This window comes from Ixodes scapularis, unplaced genomic scaffold (assembly GCF_016920785.2).
Source record: "Ixodes scapularis isolate PalLabHiFi unplaced genomic scaffold, ASM1692078v2 PGA_scaffold4__175_contigs__length_147842914, whole genome shotgun sequence".
NCBI classification, from domain to species: Eukaryota; Metazoa; Arthropoda; class Arachnida; order Ixodida; family Ixodidae; genus Ixodes; species Ixodes scapularis.
In genome coordinates, this window is record NW_024609879.1 from 72663208 (window position 1) to 72683708 (window position 20501).

Genomic DNA, 20501 nt, shown 5'->3' on the forward strand with positions numbered 1-20501 from the left:
CAACTGCCAGTCTTGAACGGGTCAACAAAAGAACTGATCGTTTTCACGTAGTTGGGTTAAAACTATGTGGTTAGGCTACTGTATGGGTGCACTACTAAAACCAATTATAATGACATCTAATGCGACAATCACTTTCCTGTGTACTTTATCTTGTAAATAACACTTTTGCGATTGACATGTACTTTTGCGCGCGTGCACCGTTGGCAAAAGGCGCACCAATAAATGATCTCCCTTCTTTTTCTTTTCTTTTTTTCTGAGCGAGAAAAAAAAGGGGGGGGGGGAGAGAAGGTTGTTGAGGGTAAAAAATGTTGGAGATATGTGCTCTGATTGTCATGATTGTGCATTTTTGATCACCTAACCTTTACAGCTCCCACATGAACGCGACGTCCCATGATGTCAACCGCAGAAACAGTTTGATCACTACTCGTACATCAGCCACTGCATTCGGCTTTCAGGTTATTGTGTACCTTCGTGCGTCTGTGCGTGCGTGTAACTTTGATATTTGAATCTGATGTTTAGGAGTGCATATCTCGTAATAATTCCTAGATATAGCCTTGAAGTTTTTTTTTTGTATATTCTTTCCGGAACGGTAAATCATCTAAAAATATTTTTTTACTCGAGTTTTATAACTGAAAATATTTACAACGCTTCAAACGTGCTTCAGTGTGAAAAGTTCCCCAACTTCAGCGTGCAATTAAAAAAAAACTTCGTTTCTTTTTTTTTTTTTCTCGAGGAAAATATTTTACACTATATAGCGTGGTGTTCCATTAACATGTTGCATTATTTTGTCTCCATGCGAAATGCAGCGCTTCGAAATAAACGAACTAGGCAACTTTGACATTTTTACCCAATATTTGTGAGTTGTTATCTGGCAATGTCTTCAAGATATAGCATTGAACTATTTCTGATATGTTCTTCCCAAGAGGGCCTACATCACCTACATAAAAATCATTACACTCACTAATAACTGGACAAATTTACAGTGCGGCAAACAGCTTCCAGGGCCGAACTCGGTCCCAAGCAATAACAAAAGTTACAAGTAAAAAAAAGAAAAACGATACCGACATTTTCAGAAGCTTTTATTTCTACGCCACATAGTTTTATTGTGTCCAGAGTTTGCGAGCTCAGGCTGAACTCAAGCAGGATTTACCAATGAACCACTCTAAGCGATCCATTATTCGCAAACACAAAGCAGCGTACTCTGTTACGATCCGTTCTACCTTAAAATGGACCGAAGCGGACGCTACGAGCCATCGGAGGTAAATCAGTAACGAGTGTGTGACACGTGACATGCGCTGAGTGTGGCACGAGGCCAAATGAAGCGCTCGCAGCGCTGCATTGGCTGGAACGACTTGCAGCGTCCGGTGTGGTCCATCCCTGGGTATACAGAACATAATCTTGTACCAAAGCAGTATGTCTGACTTCTCGGATTACCCCGAAGACATCTCCAAGCAGCTCACAAAAGTGTCATTGTATATTGTCAGAATGTCGAACCGGACCAAACCATTATCACGGAGTACCTTCTGCACAGGACAAGGCGAGGGGTTAAGTGCTCGCTCAAGCGTTGTGAGAGCCAGTCCTTTGAAGACAGGATATAAAGCTACGACCCTCGTGAGCCAATCGGGGCATCGGAGCAAAGCACTTGACGATGTGCCATAGAAACACAATCCTCCCACGGAGAGCTGTCTCGTGCGTCGCTCCCTTGCTCTGATTGGCCAACGGGGATCGCAGCTTTCGCGGTTTACCAAGTTATGGTGAAACGGAGATACACTCAGTCCGTGTAGCTTTTCTATCTGATCGTTTTTTCTGTTCCACGTATTTTTAAAGTTCAATGTCACGGTTTGAGCGGAGAATGTAACGTGGCTTTTCGAAGCTACTGGAGAATCCAGTGTATGTCTGTTATCTGTTTCAACGGTCGTTTACTTACAAAAGCAAGCCGGGTCTTCCTGACAGAATAAAGTGCTCCTCGCCGACATTTACGATTCTGCCCCATTCCATGATTAGTTTAAGAAATAATCCAAATCCGAAAGCCCCGTTTCCATACCCCTGCCGCAAACCCCCGCGTTTTGTCACACATCTTCAAGATCCCCGGCTTTTAAAAACCAACGCCCGCTTAACAATTTTCCAAGCTTCTCCCCTTATATTGTTATCAACGCGTTTCTTCCTACGCATTGTATACATGATTAAGCAAGGGATGGAGTTGACAACGCGACCACAATTACTACTTTTGTGTACTTGTTTATCGAATGCGCTCTCGTGGCCCGAAGTCGTTATAGAGCGGAAGGTAAATACACTGCCAAAATAGTCTGTACATCTGTAACAAATAATTACTAATAATAAACAGAAACAAAGAAGCAGGTCACGGGCCACCGCAAAAACGTCACTGATGGCATTTATAATAAAGTTAGGTCATTGATATTAGCAACCAACCAGATGAGGTGGTTTTATCCGTGGACTGAGCAAGGTAGGAAAGATTAACTCGTATTTCAAATTAATGCTGGTGATTGGGTCCGGACACTTCATCGAACGCCGTCTCATCGAAGCCATTTAATCGAACGTTATTGAATCAAACGCCGCTTGATCAAAGCCGTTTAATTGAATGCTTTAAAATAGTATTTGGAGATCGTTTCTCGTTTTCGGAAATAGTTCATTTTGCATCGAAGGAAAACTATATTCTATGCCATATTTTCAATTAAATGTCAGGACCAAGAAAATAACTGCTTTTCTCCGGCAATATAATGGTAGTCGCATGAGGACAAACACGCGTACATTATGCAGTGCTAACTACCCCGCGACAACCAGAAAGTTTCTGGCTCAGTGACTTGGTGTGCGCCGCCTATTTGTGTCACACTTCTGCTACTAAGCTTGTCTAAAATAGGGAACACCCAAGATCACAATTGCTTTAAAGCTGTCATTTACGCACGAGAAAACCAGAAAGTTTTAGATGAGGCGATGAAAGGGATAAAAAAAGGGTACAAATATTTTCGGGCATTTCATTATGCACGTAGTTCGTAGCTCAGGCTCAAATCAATCACGATTTGCACAAGAAGCTGTCTGGTTTTCGAAGCTTTCTCCCAAGCCTCCCCGGTATTTACAGACTTGGGCTTGAAACATTGAACCCGAACACAAGAAAGAACGCAGTGGCGACTCCTCTCCCCCCCTTCCCCCTCGAGCGCCTCGATACCATGAGACATCGGAGGTGACTCAGTGCTGGGAAAAGTGACACGTGGCATTCGGATTTGGTGCAGCGATGCGCGCAAGGGAGCGAGAAGTCATATGAAACCCTCAGAGCAGTGCATCTGCTGGAACAGCTTGTAGCGTCCGGATGTCCTACTTCCATCAAGCCCCACCTCAGCGACCCGAAGGAATTCCGCAAGCAGGCTCTAAAGCGACCCATTGTGCGTTTCGAAAACTTTGAACGGGCAATAACGTTATCACAGAGTTCCTGGTATACTGAACAAAGGAGAATGATAAGTGCACCCCCCCCCCTTTCCACGCTTTCAGCATGAATCACACACACCCCATTCCAGTATTGCTTCTTTCTTTTTTTTTTTTTTAATTCAATATTTCCAAGCGCGGGAGGCATGGGGTAGTGCGAGAGCGCCCTGTTTCAACGACTGCTCTTGTGAAAGATTGCATAAGTTTTGTTTTTATATATTATTATGAAGCCGCCAGTCGCTGCAGTTATGGCTTAAATCTCTGATGAACCCGGATACTTGGCGTTTTACAAATTTAGAAAAATACAAGGAGAGTCAAAAGGCTCTGTCTTTATTCGCAAGGTTGTTGGATTCTTCAGACTGGGGATCCGAACAATTCAGTGTAGGAAATTCCGGTGTAGGTCGTTTCGGTGCCGACATTTCGGAGCACGGACTTTTCGGTGCAGAGACTTTTTGCTGCATGGATATTTTTGTGTAAATACACGTTTGGAAGTTCAAATAGCTGAGCTTTCCAGCAGGCATTGCGGACGGCTAGCGGACATTTCATCGAACACCGTTTCATCGAACACCGTTTCATCGAATGAATGGATATTTCATCGAACGCCATTTCATCGAACGCCGTTTCATCGAATTTCTCTGTATCGAGTTTTGAGGCATAACAGTGCTTTGTAGATGTTTTACCTTACATTTGTTAAGACTAACGTAGTCACTTAAGAAACAGTCTTTAGGGTGGAGCCAAATTACTAGAAATAAAAACCATTGGTATAAAAAAAATGGGTATGCGACTTACTGAAAAGTTTTACTCATGTACCTGTCAGAAAACATGATACTGGAGGTAAAGGACCGACACTTAAAACACTTTTGAATGTCTGTCGTTTTTTTACCGGCTGTCCGGGGGTTTCGGTAATGTGCCATTCACACCAGCTCATTTGCACACTTACGCTTAGTTGAAGGTTTATTCACGAAAATCATTTAACTGCCAGGGTAGCACGCTTATAATAAAACGATGCTCTGCCAGGAGAGCACACGAAATAAAATATAATGATACCCTGATTATCAGCTTTATGCTCAGATTGAACGTTTTTGCTTTTTTTTTTTTAGTTTTCAAACTCTACAGATTCAAAAGCTGCACAAAGTGTCAGCCAACATGGTTTCGGGCTACACCTGGACTGGAACCACCTCCCCTTCACTGTCAACTTTATTACCGACCCTTTTGCCTATAATGAATCATCTTCAGGACGCTTTCTTAGGAAGGCCAACCCGCGGTGTCGTCCCAATCCGGCTGACGCCTCAATTCGGCTATTGCCTCAATTCGGCTAGAAGTTTCAATTCGGCTGGACGTTCCAGTTCGGCTACATCCTCAATTCGGCTAGAAGTTTCAATTCGGCTGGACGCTTCAGTTTGGCTAGATCTTCAGTTCGGCTACAAGTTTCAATTCGGCTGCATGCTTCAGTTCGGCTAGATCCTTGCTTCAATTCGGCTGGACGTTCCAAGTTGATCAAGCTAGGCATCTAAACATAAGGTGTCCCCAATTTTTTTAGAGAGACGTTAACTATATCTGCATCTTGCCTTAACATTGCAACGTGCAAGCTCAGACCAATAAGTTCAAGCAGCTACGCAGGCTTTGGGCACAGAAACATTTGTGTTTGTGTTGTTTGTTCTGTGAAGCTGCTGTGCAAACACCAGGTCTCTGCTTCAAAGAAATTTATTCACTTGCCCAAAGAATGGATTACAGCAGACCAAAGATTGCTTCTTCCAGTGCTGGCCACTGCTCACGTGAAAGGGACAGGACTCCTTGGCAGCTCCTACGTCGAACTGAGTTGAAGAAAAAAAGAAGATACCTGCATCAGTTATGAGACAAAACAATATGGTAGGGGCTCAATCCAGTGATTTACATCTTCAGGAGGCTAAGGAGAATGTAACAGTATACCTGTAAATTTTTTTCAAGGTCACAAATTTGCCTCAAAATTGGCTAAACACACCAGTAGCTATGACTGACCTCGTAGCCAAAACCTTACGTCCGCAAAAAATTGTTTGGCGACATTGAATTTTTAAATTCGGTCCTCATCATATTTTCAAAGTGAAAGTTTCTACTGGCAGTATTAAAAATATGGAGGCTCGGGCAAGCTGGTGTTGCATACTCCTCTACAGCGCGAAAAATTCGCAACCAAGCACAAGCACACACAAAAGGAAAAGACATTCATGAAGCTCTGACTTGCAACTCAGTCTTGTATTATTTCTTCTCTGCCTGCGCCTGTCTTTTTAAACAATAAGATTTTTCTTTTTTGTTATTTTTGGTTTTATCTGGATGCAAGATAATCTAATTCTTTTTTGTAATAAATCTGGACAAGGTTTAGTGACAGTTTTCTTCTAACCTCGAAATCTTTTCAGCTTCAATAACTTCCCTAATTAGTTGGTTATTATTTTTACTTATTACGGGGCGGCAATGTTTTTAGTTCTGCTTGACATCTGCAATCTTGGCAATGTATGCCTTAGTGCCCAGAAGTGATTCTGTTTATGTTGTAGTCGTGTTCCCCTTGTCTATGTGACATCAGTATTTGTGACGTCGGGGTGGGGAGGGGTTGGGTTTTGGCAGTAGAACTTGTTTCCAACTGATTAGAAGAATTTCGATGGCAACAAATAAAGCCTGCGGAACCCCAACAATAGCTCAGCAGCACGAAAGAAATATGTTCCATTCTGTTCTCTGATGTGGTTGTGCTAGCCATGCTCCAAACAAGAGTTTCGAACAAACCATTTGGGCTTCGTAACGTGAAGAGGGGTACAGTTTCTATCATGAAGGAAGCCATTAGCCCGCAGATTTTGTGGGACGAGCGAAGGCGGCGGAACTTTCTAGATTTCACACTTCACCCCGCACAGCCATGCAGCATGGCACGTTCCCGTGGCACCTACGGCTGTGAGTAGCAAGTATGTCAGGGAGCCTTTAAAAAGGTGGGTAAAACAAAGTTTTTCAGTGACCGAATCGAGGAGACTGATAGCTTAATGTACCGACACTTGGATAAGTAACCCTGTTGTTGTTGTTGTGTACGGGTTTTATGGCGCAAGAGCTCCGACGGCCATACTGCGCCAAACTAGGTAGGATAAGTAACCCTGGTTTGCAAGTTTTGTCGTGGGAGAGTTGGTATTAACTGGGGTGTACTGCGAGTTGTAGAGGATCTAGAGTCACACCGCCATATTCAGCTCAAGAAGCCTCGTCTAGGCACAGGCAACTCCTTCCGCAATCATTGAGACTATAAATTAATTAATACACTTGTGTCTGGTTATTTTTTCTGTTTCTTTTGACTTTCTGAGAATCGAGAAACTCAGCAAGCAAATTTAATATCTAAATTATTCTGAAAAACTGAGAATTTAATCAAAACAAGCTCTGAGAAACATCAGATTTTCCACAAAGGTAAACTCCAGAAAACACCCTCCAATGCCGCAAAGGATTACATTCTTTTCCCTTGTCTTTCTTCTCCGACATTGTTTCCCTGCTTTTATCAGTCTCGGGTTTTCTAGATTATGATCGACAAAGGATTAATTCTGGAAACACGGAATGCCGCTTATAGTGATGCTGCTATATGTCACGCTAGGGGTAGCCAGGCAGGCTCTGGTGCAGCTTGGTTATGACCTTCCTCGCAAAGGGAAGTTTTGGCATTGCCAGTGATGTGATTGACTTAAGCCATTTTGGCGCACGTTCCGGAGCAACCAAAACAGCGTTTTGGAACAGCAAATGTGGCCTTTGGAGCAACCAAAACAGTGGTTTGGAGCAGCAAAAGCAGCTTTTGGAGCAGCCAAGACAGAGTTTCGGAGCAGCAAAAGTGGTTTTTGGAGCAGATATTCTTAGGAAAGTAAAAATATTTGTTTTAAGTGCCGTACAAACGAAGGGCACTTTGTGTTGTGTTGTGTTCAGATGTGACGTGTTGTGATGCAACTCGCTGCTTCTGTTTTTACTGCTCAGACATCCCACAAGTGTACCGTGCTGTAGGCATTGCCAAGCAATTTCGAAAAACCGCTTGCCACCGTTTTACTGGTTCCCGACGTGCCAGATTTTGTCAAAAGTAAGCGAACTTAAAACAATGAATCGCAAGCGTCCCAGCTGGTGCCTCAGTCACGCAATCATGTTCGCATGCATGTGAGGCAAACTTCGGCAGGCTTGCTGTTCGGCATGCTTCGTCGCGCGAGCGCAGACAACGGCTGTCCGATCGAAACTGAAACCACGCCTCTCAGTTCCGTCGCTAACTTATCCTCAAAATTGTACACAAAATGTAACTTTCGAGCATGCGACAAAAACAGTCCAGTGCCGCGTGCTTGCCAGGCCGGCAAACAAGGTACAAGCTAAACACACAAAAAATAAAGAACCTGAGTGCATCGATGCAAGACATTGCGAGCCAGCCTCAAAACGTTCCTGGAGCGCTTTGTGTAACGACTGAACTCGAGACAAACACAAGCGCGCTATGCGGGTTCAGCGTGCAGACATTGCCTTCTTTGCTTTAGCTCACTTCCCTTCACCAACTTTCCTTCACGACAGATTTTTCACTTACCGAGGTCCCTCTCGAAAGAAGGCCCACCGAGAGGAATCTAGATAATCAATACTTTGACAGAGCAGTCTTTGAATTAAAGATGGATTTTTGTAGTAACGTATAATTTACACAAGAACAGGAATGTTGATGAACATGCGGCGCTCCTTACGTTACAGATTAGAAAGTACCATATCTGCAGTGATTTGGGGACGGCAACATTCGACGTCGCGCGACCACGGTGACTGAAAGGCAGTGACCAAATATAGTGTTCCCACGGCTGTTGCTTCAGCTAACAAAGTAACTCCTGTCGTGCAAAAACATGGTTTCGTTTCACAGCACGACGGCATGCTGGTACCCGGCACGCTAGCGTCGGAGTGTCTGCACACATCCGCGTCTATCACTGAAAATAGAAAAAAAAGAGACCAGAGACGAGACCCACAAGACGAGAGCGCGAAACGCGAGACGCTGGAAAAACCATGCAAGACCGAGTAGACAATTGATGCACAGTACTTTGTGTCAGGCGGCCGCTTGTGCCACATAACACACGCCTGCTCAATTACAGTACTCGGTTAAGTTGCGGTTTTGAAAGGCGACCTAAATTGGTCCTTTGACGCAGGCTTGGCGCAGATTACCCATATTTTGGCGAAATGTAGCAGGATGTAGCAGGGTTAGCCCCTTGGCGCAGTTTGGCGCAATTGGCGCAGCAATCACATCACTGCATTGCATATGAGGCGATACTTGCCCAAGTCTAGAGGTTACCTTGGCAAGGTTATGGAAGCACCCATGCTCACAAGTACGGTAACTGCCCAGGTCACCTTGGAACGTCTCAGCACACGGCAGGCACCACCGTCTGTCGTAGGTATGATGTGCTGCAATGTCTGATGACACAAACTGCAGCAAAACAAAACATATTTTCCTGTGAAACAGTATCCATAGCTGCAATCTCCGTACCAGCACACTGCATGAGTAGCTAATCTCATTGTGCACTTCTTTCTACATTAGAAGCACAGTTTAGCCTGAAGGCGTCGGCATATTTCGGTTCCACGTATAAAGTCGCTCATACAGATTTACGTCAAACAAACAAATTTCGCCACGTCTGTGGCTGTGGCAGAAAATACTAAGAAAGGCGAGATAAATCTACGATTGCATGCTTGAAATGGTCAGAAATGGGAGGAAAAAGCCCCGAGACACTTTCCTCCCATTTCTCCTCCGTGAACAGCAAGGTCGAGGGAGCACACCAGAGGTGCAATCGGTGGTTTGTTTACGATGTTTGGATACCATCATTTCAGCCATGTTGCGATTACATCGATACCTTAAGAACTGTCAAACGCTGATTGAAAAAAAATTGTACCGGCTCATTCATGACTTTCTTAGCTTTGGTTGCTCCCATTACGGAATAAAGGGTTTGTTCACCAATTAAACAACGCACTCCCGAGCTTCACCCAGTTTGTCACTGAAGGCTTTGTTCGTGTTCGAAGCTAGATCTTTGCTCAAAAAGCACTTCGAAATTACAAACAAATCTACAACGACTCTCAGCAACCCTCGTCTCATTGAACCGCACCGCAGTTTTCGCCCAAAGGAGCCGCAAGTAACGACTCTTGAGAACAAAATAATTATCTATAAAAGCAATGCATGGTTCCGGCATTTGAGCACAAGGTATTTGACGTCTTTCGGAGAACGCTACAAAAGCTTAGTATTCCAACAAGAGCTTAAACGTAAAAAAATTTCAGTTTTCCTCGTATCTGCCTGAACTGGGCGGAGCCACCCGAACGACCCGACGTATGCAAGATCCAAAGCATGTGTCGCAAACTGCTGTGTGCAGCACGCCGGAGCAGCCATCTTTCCGACTGTTTGCACGCTGGCTCACATTGTTTCGATGCACATGTGTCTTGCGTTTAACGTTTCGATGGCAGCCTTTCAATTTTAAGAACAAAGCGTCAAGTGCTAGCCTGGCTGTCACTAACACTGTTCACACACACAGTTGCTCAATGCGAAGTGTAAACAAGTACGCCCATGACATGCTGGAAAGGACAGCCTGGCGCCTAGGCAGTACGGCCACGCAGGCCCAATCAAAGCTCGCAGGATGCTGTACATAGACTGCGCGACACTGTTAAGCACTAGACACAACAAAGAAATAAATGCACCTTGATCCTACGAGAAAACTCTGATGACACAGAGTATAGTAAGACTTGCGAAGCTTGTAACTGGGTTCGTGAGCTTTTAATCACTCCCGCGACACACACCTGCACACAATGTGTCATCCGAATTTACCCATTGGATCAAGGTACATTAAATTTTTTTCCGCTGCCAAATGGAAGGGAAGGTGCGACAACATTATCCTTTTGTCTTACCCTAGCATGAACTAGCTGGTAATGGTACAATTACAAGCGAGTTGCTTTCACTGCAGTCCCTCCTGCTCAAGCTCTCGTACAACCAAACCGCAATTAAACGCAAGGCGCTTGCCCGCACTTGTAGCCACTCCGGCTAGTCCATGCTAAGACGCGACAAAGCATGGCAGGAAGCCTGCCACTACAGCACGTCGGCCGCCGGGCATGACTGGCGAGTGCAAGTGCCACGCGAGTCACATGAATGTTCTGCAATAGCTGCGTGACTTAAAAGAACCCAGATGAAACGCCGTTCGTTGTGCCATTCATTGGTGCAGGGGTAGAACATCGGGCTCCTAATCAAAAGGCTGTGGGCTCGATCCCCCTATAGGGGAGACATATCATTGATCTTCTTTCATTAACCCTTTCATGGTCACATTTTTTGTCCAAAGACGCGCCCCCGTGGTCGGGTTTTTTTACTCGATGCGATAGCAAAGAGTATACACTAGTTTATTGTCGCATAAAAAAATGTTAGACTTAAAATAAATAGTACACACACTTCAAAACATCTGTGGCACACTCTCTGGAGGCTGAACAAAACAAAAAAGACTAAAACTTTGACGCACCCGCTTCTGAGAGTCTAGCAGACGGTGCGGCTGTGTGCCAGACTCGGGACTCCGAACCGAGCTGGTTTCCAGTTGTTCGTGGGATGTCGAGCTGTCATCCGACTCAGAGTCCGAGAAGGGTTCAAAGTCTGAACCCGAAGAGCCATCGCTCCAATCTCCACTACGCTACCTCCGAGCAGCCAGCACGGGCGGCCATCTCAAAAGTATCACTTGCACAGTGTGTCGTTTCGCAATTTCAAAAAGCCGCGCCAAAACAAACACGACCGGAGTTATATGGTTGTAGTTCCCTACAACCCCACCAGATGGCAGCACGTCCCCGCGAACGCGCCAGTTCAAGCAGAGGCGCGAATTTTTGAATGAGCAGTCGCGGACGTACCGGTACGTCAGCAACCATGCGGGACGCTCCCGCGCTGACGTACAGGTACGTCATTGACCATGAAAGGGTTAAGTGAGCCCTATCTTTGCTTTTATTCTCTGTTCTTCTCATTTGACATGCTTCCATGACCGACTGGGTAATCCCTGTTGATCTACAACAACTGGATCGGTCGTTGCATGCTCTCAACCCTAGATATATAACACAGCTGCAAACAAAATCACAAAATTTTCAAGAGCCGCAGAGGGAGAGAGGAGGGGGGGGGGGGGCCGCGGCAGGTTTTTTGTTTAGAGCAATAAACGAAACTCAAACTAATTTCGGTCTATCTTATATGAGTCAAAAGCAGTCCAATTGTGCGTAAGGCAGCAGTAGCACATTTAAAACGCGTTTCATTTCTCTTTTTGGGGAAGTGCTCCGGGAGAGCGGGGGGGGTGGGGGAGAGAGAGGAGGGATAAGGGAGGGAGCGGCGAGCCGCACTTTAACACGCGGAGAGCCGCAGCTTGGCCACCCCTCTACTAGGGCATCGCCATGCAGGTTCTCAAGGAGCTTGGGAACGGCCTTTCCCTCTAAATTAATTCCTGGCATTGTATACTAGGCGATACCTGCTGTAGTCTATGGGTTACCTTTGCAGGGAGATGGAGGCATCGATGATCACACGTACGGCAATTGCCCATGTCGCACATCATCAAGGAAGGTCTTCATGAAGCAGGCAACTTGTCCTGTCGATGGAGACCCAAACATATCCTGCATATGTGGGTAAAGTGCCTAAAATTTAATTTAATTACAACTACAACTACTTCTCTCCAAAAGCATCATGACATCAAAGCTTGCCGCTTTCCATAGATGGACTCGCTAGCACAGCCTGGCCTTTTTCGGTCGGCCAGGGTGTCGAGTGTGTTTTGTAGCGACCCGCCACACGCCCTCAAAGTTGAACTTGTGTCTTACTCAAATTTCGGAAGAGAAGCCTACTACCAAGTATGATAGAATTGTAGCAGGGGATCATGATGTTAGCTACGTAGCCCCCGCAACCCGACCTCCATTATCGCCAGCCCCTTTGCCATCTACTTCATCGCCCATCACGACTACCCGTCATCCCTTGTGGTTGACGCTTGTTCGTAGGGAAGGACTGGCTGGCACTGCTGGGCTCTGCGCCGCTACTCATCCCAATTCCCAAATGGAGACTGCGGCTGACCGATGACATCTGTCGTCTGCTTCCTTTCATCGGTACTTTGCTTCGGTTAAGGAACTGTTTTTTGCAGATAGTATAACGTGTTGAAATCGCTTACCTACTAATTTCAACGGCAATTCATCTTGGAAGTGCCCGTGCAAAGCTGGTGCCGCGATGTGTGGTGATATCAAACGCAGAGAGTGCCTGAAGAATTTTGAGGTTGCTCAAACGATTTGTGGATATGTTTGGACGCACTTTATGACAAACAAATCAGCGGCAAGCGGCTCATAGTCAAGCGACACTTCCCTGATGACTTGCTAAGTGCTTGGATATGGTCAAAAAACTTCCGAGTGAAACCTATTCCTTCAGACTACGGATACGGAAGGCTCCGCTTCTCAGGGCGCGATGAGCCAGGTCCCCTCTACAGCCCATCGAGACTTTGGACGGCGCTCGAATGCGTGCTCAGAGTGCAGTCCAGTGTTACTTTAGTGCCATCGGACGGCACTCAGATGCAACCTGGATTAAAACAGTTCGCTTTTATTGTTATTGCGGTCACTGTGTAGGTCACTCACTGAGGTGAAGAGGAGGTGAGATGGGGTCCAGTCACCGCCGCGATCAACGACCGAAATCCAACAGTTCCGCAACTTGCTGACCCTTGTAAAACCAGGAGAACTGCCCACAAATTCACTTTACTGCGAATTGTATTATGCTGTGGGACTGAACGGTGAAATGTAATGCCTGCGAAAGAATAATCTCAACGGTCCTTGTAGTCGCGCACACTGCAAAGCCCCATCCTGGCCCCTCCGACGCGTGATGCCACATACTTTCGATTCCTAGAGCTCGCCTGTTCATCGCAGTTCGCCCAGTCTGCCGCTCACGGCAGCGCTCGCTATATCCCTTCCGTTCTGATAAAACCCACTAGACAGAACAAGTGAACGGGTGTGGTTTCGGAAAACGTAATGTCTAGAAAACTGTCCGACGGCACTCTTGCAGAGCGTTCAAATGCCATCCGACGGTACTCCACTCGCGTGTTCAAGTGGCGTCCGAAAGTCTCGTATAAAACGAGTTCTCACAACGACTTTTACGAAGGGGAGTGTGGCGTATTGGTAAGATGTGTCACATAAGCACGTGATCCCGGGTTCGATCCCCACTGCGGGCTTACTTTATTGGTTTTGTTTTCTCGAACATTTTATTTTGCCGACGCATTTGGCGATATGTACATTTATTTTTTTACCATTAACACAGGAAAAAAACGAATGTTGTCGCCGAAATTTCGCTGAACGAAATAGCATGGTACTTCGTTTCCGGAGGTGCTTCGGGGAAAGCGGGGCTTGGTTTGGACGCCGCGAAGCGGCGTGTACGACAGGGCCAAATGGGTCAATAGCTTTGTAATTAGCAGCCGCATACTGTCGCCGCGAAGCGGCGTGAACGCAGGCGGGGGTGTGTGTTAACGAGCTCCCCAGTGATACACGCGCCGTCCGACTCCCGGACGGCACTTGTAGGCGCGATTGGAGTGCCGTCGGGCGGCACTGTAGGCACAGCCTTCGGAAAGTGCTTTGTGGCCCCTTCCCGAACTTGCGCTACCATGCTTTCGTGGAAACTCACCCTTGATGAACGAACTGTGAAGTGGGACCGGTCAGTGATTCGGTATTACTTTCGCTGCAATCGGAGGCGTTGATTTGAACCGCTCGTGCCGTCGGGCGGCACTGTAGACACAGCCTTCGGAAAGTGCTTTGTGGCCCCTTCCCGAACTTGTGCTACCATGCTTTCGTGGATACTCACCCTTGATGAACGAACTGTGAAGTGGGACCGGTCAGTGATTCGGTATTACTTTCGCTGCAATCGGAGGCGTTGATTTGAACCGCTCGTTCTCGAAATAGGAGCCTTGTCTTGAACAAAACCATCCAATAACTCAAAGGCCGCAACCACGTCGCACACAACTCTCTACCTACCCCACATGCGTTGCGCCATCTTGGGTCCCAGTGTTGCCAGGTGAGGAAAACAAAAATCAGTGGATACTGGATAGAACTCAATCGAACTCCCTAAAATCAGTTAATAAAATTATGCACTTTTTTTACTCCGAGACTAATCTTTTAGCAAATATCATAAGCTATAAAACAGCAGTTTAGATAAAACTGTACTCCCAAATTGAGCTATAATTAGTATTATTTTTATTGAGTCACTCTGCTGCAATGTCCGACAGAAATGTTTTAACGTCCAAAAGTCGGTGTGATTGTATCAACTATTCCGATGACTTGACTCAAAGCTGCAATACAAAAACCCAAACTCCTCTGCGTGAAAACGGAACTACGTGGATGCGAGTTGCAAAACCTCTTCGTGGTCTGGAAACACTGTACGGGCGGCCGTCTTGAGTTTCGGTTTCTCCGCATTTCCTTCTAGGGCATGGACGCTCCGCCACTGAGTGCGATTCGAAAATTTTATTGTTTTCTGACTTCCGACCGATCACCCAACGTGGCCGAAGAGCTAGGCCGTCGTGCGCTTCATCTCTGAGGACACTCTTTTTTCGATGCGAACACCGATGAAATCGTACTGTTTAGCGGTAGACTGCCTACCGTGTTACATGCGACTCATTTTTTTTTTTTATTGACAAAAGTGTTTTATTATTTTTTTTTTTTTTTTAGAAAGCTCTGTGTTTCAATGGAAACTGTGCCCTGGGAAATATTTTTCAGACGTTGCAAGAGCTAAATTGGTTTCAGATAGGAAAAATTGGGTTGTGTGTGTGTTTATACAGCCTAGAACTTGGTCTGCCTCACAGGGACGACGAGTCTCCCAGCTGTAGATGAGCAATTTAGCCAGTGCAGTACAATCGCTAGCCTGGGGTCTTGAACGTGCACCACGCAGTAGTGATACACGACCGCACGCCGGTACGATGCTCATCCAAAAGATAGCACTTACCTCAAGCACAGTTGACGGATGTTTCGCTATTATTGAAGATTTGTTCAACCCTGGCAGGATAACTGCATTGACTTTCTCAAGACTAAACAACTTTTTTTTCACCTCGGCTGCGAAAAAAAAAAAAAACGATGTAAAAAAATGAATGTGAAATGAGGTTGGCACCACCCGTGTTGCTCCACTCGACGTCCGCCACGTAAGTTTTCGCCGCCGCGGCCGTCGAATTTTTAGCCACTGCGATAGCAAAATCCCTCCTCCATGAATGGTGAGCAAACAGACACGTAGTCTGTGTCTGTTATGTTTTCTATTCAAGAATATTTCAACAACAAACTTCTGTTTTGTTTTAGATGTGTTTTACAAACCTCGTTTACCGACGCCAGACAAAGTGTATGGAAATCGCTGCAAAGCAACGAGGTTGTTTTAATGGTCCAGGCTAAGGTGACGGAGGCTGATGGCGCGTGCTCCATTTTGGTTTTCTTAGTTGAAATATTTTTATCCAGTAGCGCGCGTGTATAGAGGCTGTTGTGTCGCTTTATGTAGGCACGCTCGCGTCCTCGCCAGACGACATGGCGCCGCTTTAAGTTCCATCGCCGCTCCGCCATCATTACTAAAGTCCCTCTATCCTGGGAAAAGTGGTGGCATTCATTGCTGTTGAAATGCTCGAGACACGTGACACGCGCCCCTTTTGGGAAGAACATGGCGTCTGAAATCTCTCTCAGTGCTGCGCTGTGCCGCCATGATCTTCCCAAGACCTGCACGTTGCACTTGCCTCGTGCATCGACGCGCTATGCGCTACTTCTAAAATATGAAGGGGCTTTTATCATTACTAAAGACCCTTCATGTTAAAAAAAAGTAGCGCAAGATGCGTCGATACACGCGGCACGTGCAACGTGCAGCCCTTGGGAAGATCATGGCGGTACAGCGCAGCACTGAGCTAGATTTTAGACGACATGTTCTTCACAGAAGGGGCGCGTGGCACGTGTCTCGAGCATTTCCACAACATTGAATGGCACCACTTTTCCCAGGATAGAGGGTAGGGTGCCTTCATACAGTTTCGCCACGTCTGTCTTAGGGTGGCGGCATCTCGGCCATTTCTATGCCCAGAATGCGCGCGCTTCGATCTCGTTCGGAGCGAGCGCTTAGCCCTGCCCGGCGCTTTGGCGCAATTTTAAAGGGGCGATGCAACGATATTCAATTGGAATGTTTTTCACTTTACACGAGCTCACTGGCACAAGTGGGACTCAAGGATACTCGCACGCAACGCCACTGACCAAAAACAGCTTTGTAGCGCTGTAATTTCGAGGAAAAAACCGAGCGTTTTCATTCATTCTCTCCTTCGCAAAACCTGATGACGTAGCTGGGCGGTGGCAGTCCCGCCCAGTGACGATATTTGAATGCGGCTCATAGATTGGACCCGAGCAATGCGTGGGCACTTGATTTGGGCTCGAGAAGCTCGAGCTCGAAAAGCATTAGCTCGAGAAGAATTTGGGTAATATCCTGCGTCTAATCGCTGCAATGACGACAACAGCCTAACCATAACAATGTCTGGAACTCAGCGCGTGTCCTGTGCCTTGCCAACCCCAGCGCACGGCTATGATCAACATTGGCGGCATATAATAGGCTCCAGATCACGTGGCCGCTTGTTATGGTTGCGAGTTGAGGGGGTGAACGGTGCTCGTTTTTCTTTATTTTTTTTTTCTACGACTTCGATTGCGTGTGGTGAAAGACGAACGGGTATTTCACGGGTCATTAGCGTTAGGGATCCGTTTTAAGCGGTATTTGCGCAAATACAAAAATCGTTGCATCGCCCCTTTAAGGTCATTCGGCATGCGCAGGCAGTTTTCAATACAACAATGAGTGTCTTCGCCCTATGACAAACGCACATTGAGGCACCCTAATAGAGGGGTGGTTCGCGCTCCCTCTAGCCGGACAAAGGCGCCCCGCAAAAGATTGCAGCACTGATCTCTAATCGATGACATAGCAGAACTAATAGAGCAACGCTGCTGAGCAGGCAAAAGGCAAAAGTACAAGACAGCGAGATTCAAAATCTTTGAAGCGGAGTGCAATCCGTTCACCAATCATAATTAATCGAGCCGCGCTCAAATTTGATGTCACGTGCAGTTGTTGATCATGAGTCAGACCCATGGGTCAGACCACTGATCAGTGATGAGCTAATGTTCCTTGGTATTCTGTAACCCGTAAAAAAAACGTACTCCCCCCCCCCCCCCCCCGCCCTTCTTCCGCCGCCACTTAATGCTGGATGTAGCTCGTTTCTGGACTGCGAGTGCCGCAAGTTACAAATACAGTCGGCAGAGTCAAGTAAAACGCTGCTGTAGAGGCACACACACCTTCACGCACATTGTACTAGTAAAACACATCCACATGACGTCGAATCCTGATCGGTATGCAAGCGTACGAAGGCACAGAGACGTAGCACTTCGGCGTGACAAGAAAATTTTGATTACGTCGCGAGACCGGTGAAACTTGCTCTCGACGAATTGTGCCTTTTTCGTGCGGCCCTGCACTTTCGTAAAATTTTCCACGTGTTCTCAACAGTAAGTCTCAACGCTTACACAGGGTCTTGGAAAACCTCTTTTGCGAATGACGACGAACGAGTAGAAAACGTTTCTCCAGCACGCTGACGGCTGCCTTTGTAACGCTAGCAAAACCGCAATTTGTTTATTTGCAAGATGGCCGCCCGGTGACTTCACTAGCACTTCAGCGACCAAGCGGGTATGCGCGATCAACAATAGACCTATCGCCAAATTACCCAAGCATCAAGGAGAATGCAGGGATTGGTGTTCCACGCGCCGCACGTGCTGGCCTCACATTAGTAACTTTCCAAAGCAGATGTCTAAAACAAATTGCATCTTACACGCGCGTTCGTCAACGCTTTATTTTGCTTATTTACTTCGAATCTTTTACACGGGGAAGGCATAGGCGTGCGGCACCTGGAACACCAATCCCTGCATTCTTCTTGATGCTTGGGTAATTTAGTATTAGCTATATTTTCATAGAGATCAATACTGCAAACGTCCCATCTTTTGCGGGGCTCCTTTGTCTGGTCAGAGGGAGTGATGGCGGAGCGGCGGCCGTGTTGTCTGGCGAGGGCGTGAGCGTGCCAATATAAGCGGCACTACAGCGTCTATCCACGCGCGCTAATGAATAAAAATATTTAAACCAAGAAAACAAAAATGGAGCACGCGCCATCAGCCCCCGTTCGAAATTCTATACTTGGTGTCAATAATTTTTACAGTTGGTCCTGCAGCTAGAGCGCTCGTTTAGCCGTGCCGCTGTCACACTAGGAGCTCGCGCTCGTAGCCTTGGGGCTTTGTCCGCACTAAGATAACACGAATGTATTCCCGGCGAGAAGCACGTAAGGGGCGCTTCAGCGATCCTCACTCTAAAGCCCGTTCACGTTTCAAAAGTAGCGCAAGGTGCGTGGATCCACGAGGCACGTGCCGCACTTGGGAAGATCATGGCTGCACAGCGCAGCAATGATCAATATTTCAGACCTTATGCTCTTCCCAGAAGTAACGCGCGGCACGTGTCTTGAGCATTTCCAAAACAATTAATGACGCCACTTTTCCCAAGATGAGGGGCTTTACCTCACTGCGGCGGCTACACGCGCTAATCAAGCGCTGAGGTTTTTGTTCCCACATACAGCACCGATGTAGCCTTCATGTTAGAACCGCGAGTCACCCCGGCATGTCCGGCCGTGTCTCGTATACCGCATTTAGGTTGCTCCTGTTGCTGCGCTTCATGCGAAGTACCTATGTCCCTGTTTCTAATGTTGATTCAGTGCTAACGTAGCCAGATAGCCCTGCGTTATCTGTGAAAAAATACATTTAAAAAGGGGGAAAAAAAGAACATCGATTCAATCTTGTTTTGGGATGCGAAAAGGATCCACCTGATAGCGACTCCCAACCCAAACTTCTCGACGTAAGCAGGACTGGTGAAGGCGAGCGGGTTGAACATGAATACATAAAATTGAAAGAATGAAACACAGAGGACAAGCACAGGACAACCACTTTCTTTCACGAAAGAAAGTGGTTGTCCTGTGCTTGTCCTTTGTGTTTTATTCTTTCAATTTTATGTAAGCAGGAACGGGCGTTTTTTCCAGCTTTTTTTAATATTGATATTTTGTTTCACAAATCTTGAGAAAAATTTAGGAAAACAATCAATGACAACGCGAAGAAACATGCGCACGTTATCGCGCGGCGTGAAGCCATTTACAACTGTTAAACTGGGCTCTAATCTTTTCACAAAGTTGTACCGAACCTTTTTATGAATTTTTTTTTTATGCGCGTTGTAGAGTCGTTTTTCTTGATGCGCAAGTAGCTCAATGTGTGCGGAAAATACCGAGAGTTTAAATATTTTACACCACAGAGGTCTTGCTTTAATGTTTTGGAAAGCCAAAAAACAACCTCGTTGCTTTCCAGCGATTTCCATACACTTTGTCTGGCGTCGGTAAACGAGCTTTGTAAAACACATATAAAACAAAACAGAAGTTTGTTGTTGAAATATTCTTGAATAGAAAACATAACAGACACAGACTACGTGTCTGTTTGCTCACCATTCATGGAGAAGAGATTTTGCTATCGCAGTGGCTAAAAATTCGACGGCCGCGGCGGCGAAAACTTACGTGGCGGACGTCGAGTGGAACAACACGGGTGGTGCCAACCTCATTTCACACTCATTTTTTTACATCGTTTTTTTTTTTTTTTTTTCGCAGCCGAGGTGAAAAAAAAGTTGTTTAGTCTTGAGAAGGTCAATGCAGTTATCCTGCCAGGGTTGAACAAATCTTCAATAATAGCGAAACATCCGTCAACTGTGCTTGAGGTAAGTGCTATCTTTTGGATGAGCATCGTACCGGCGTGCGGTCGTGTATCACTACTGCGTGGTGCACGTTCAAGACCCCAGGCTAGCGATTGTACTGCACTGGCTAAATTGCTCATCTACAGCTGGGAGACTCGTCGTCCCTGTGAGGCAGACCAAGTATATATCTAGGCTGTATAAACACACACACAACCCAATTTTTCCTATCTGAAACCAATTTAGCTCTTGCAACGTCTGAAAAATATTTCCCAGGGCACAGTTTCCATTGAAACACAGAGCTTTCTAAAAAAAAATAATAATA

General features: G+C 46.2%; 1 protein-coding gene across 1 annotated transcript in view; it reads left to right on the forward strand.

The window, feature by feature from the left end:
• LOC115310914 overlaps positions 1-20501 on the forward strand; it is a 159543-nt gene that overhangs the window by 89546 nt on the left and 49496 nt on the right. The gene's annotated exons all lie outside the window — the stretch shown is intronic.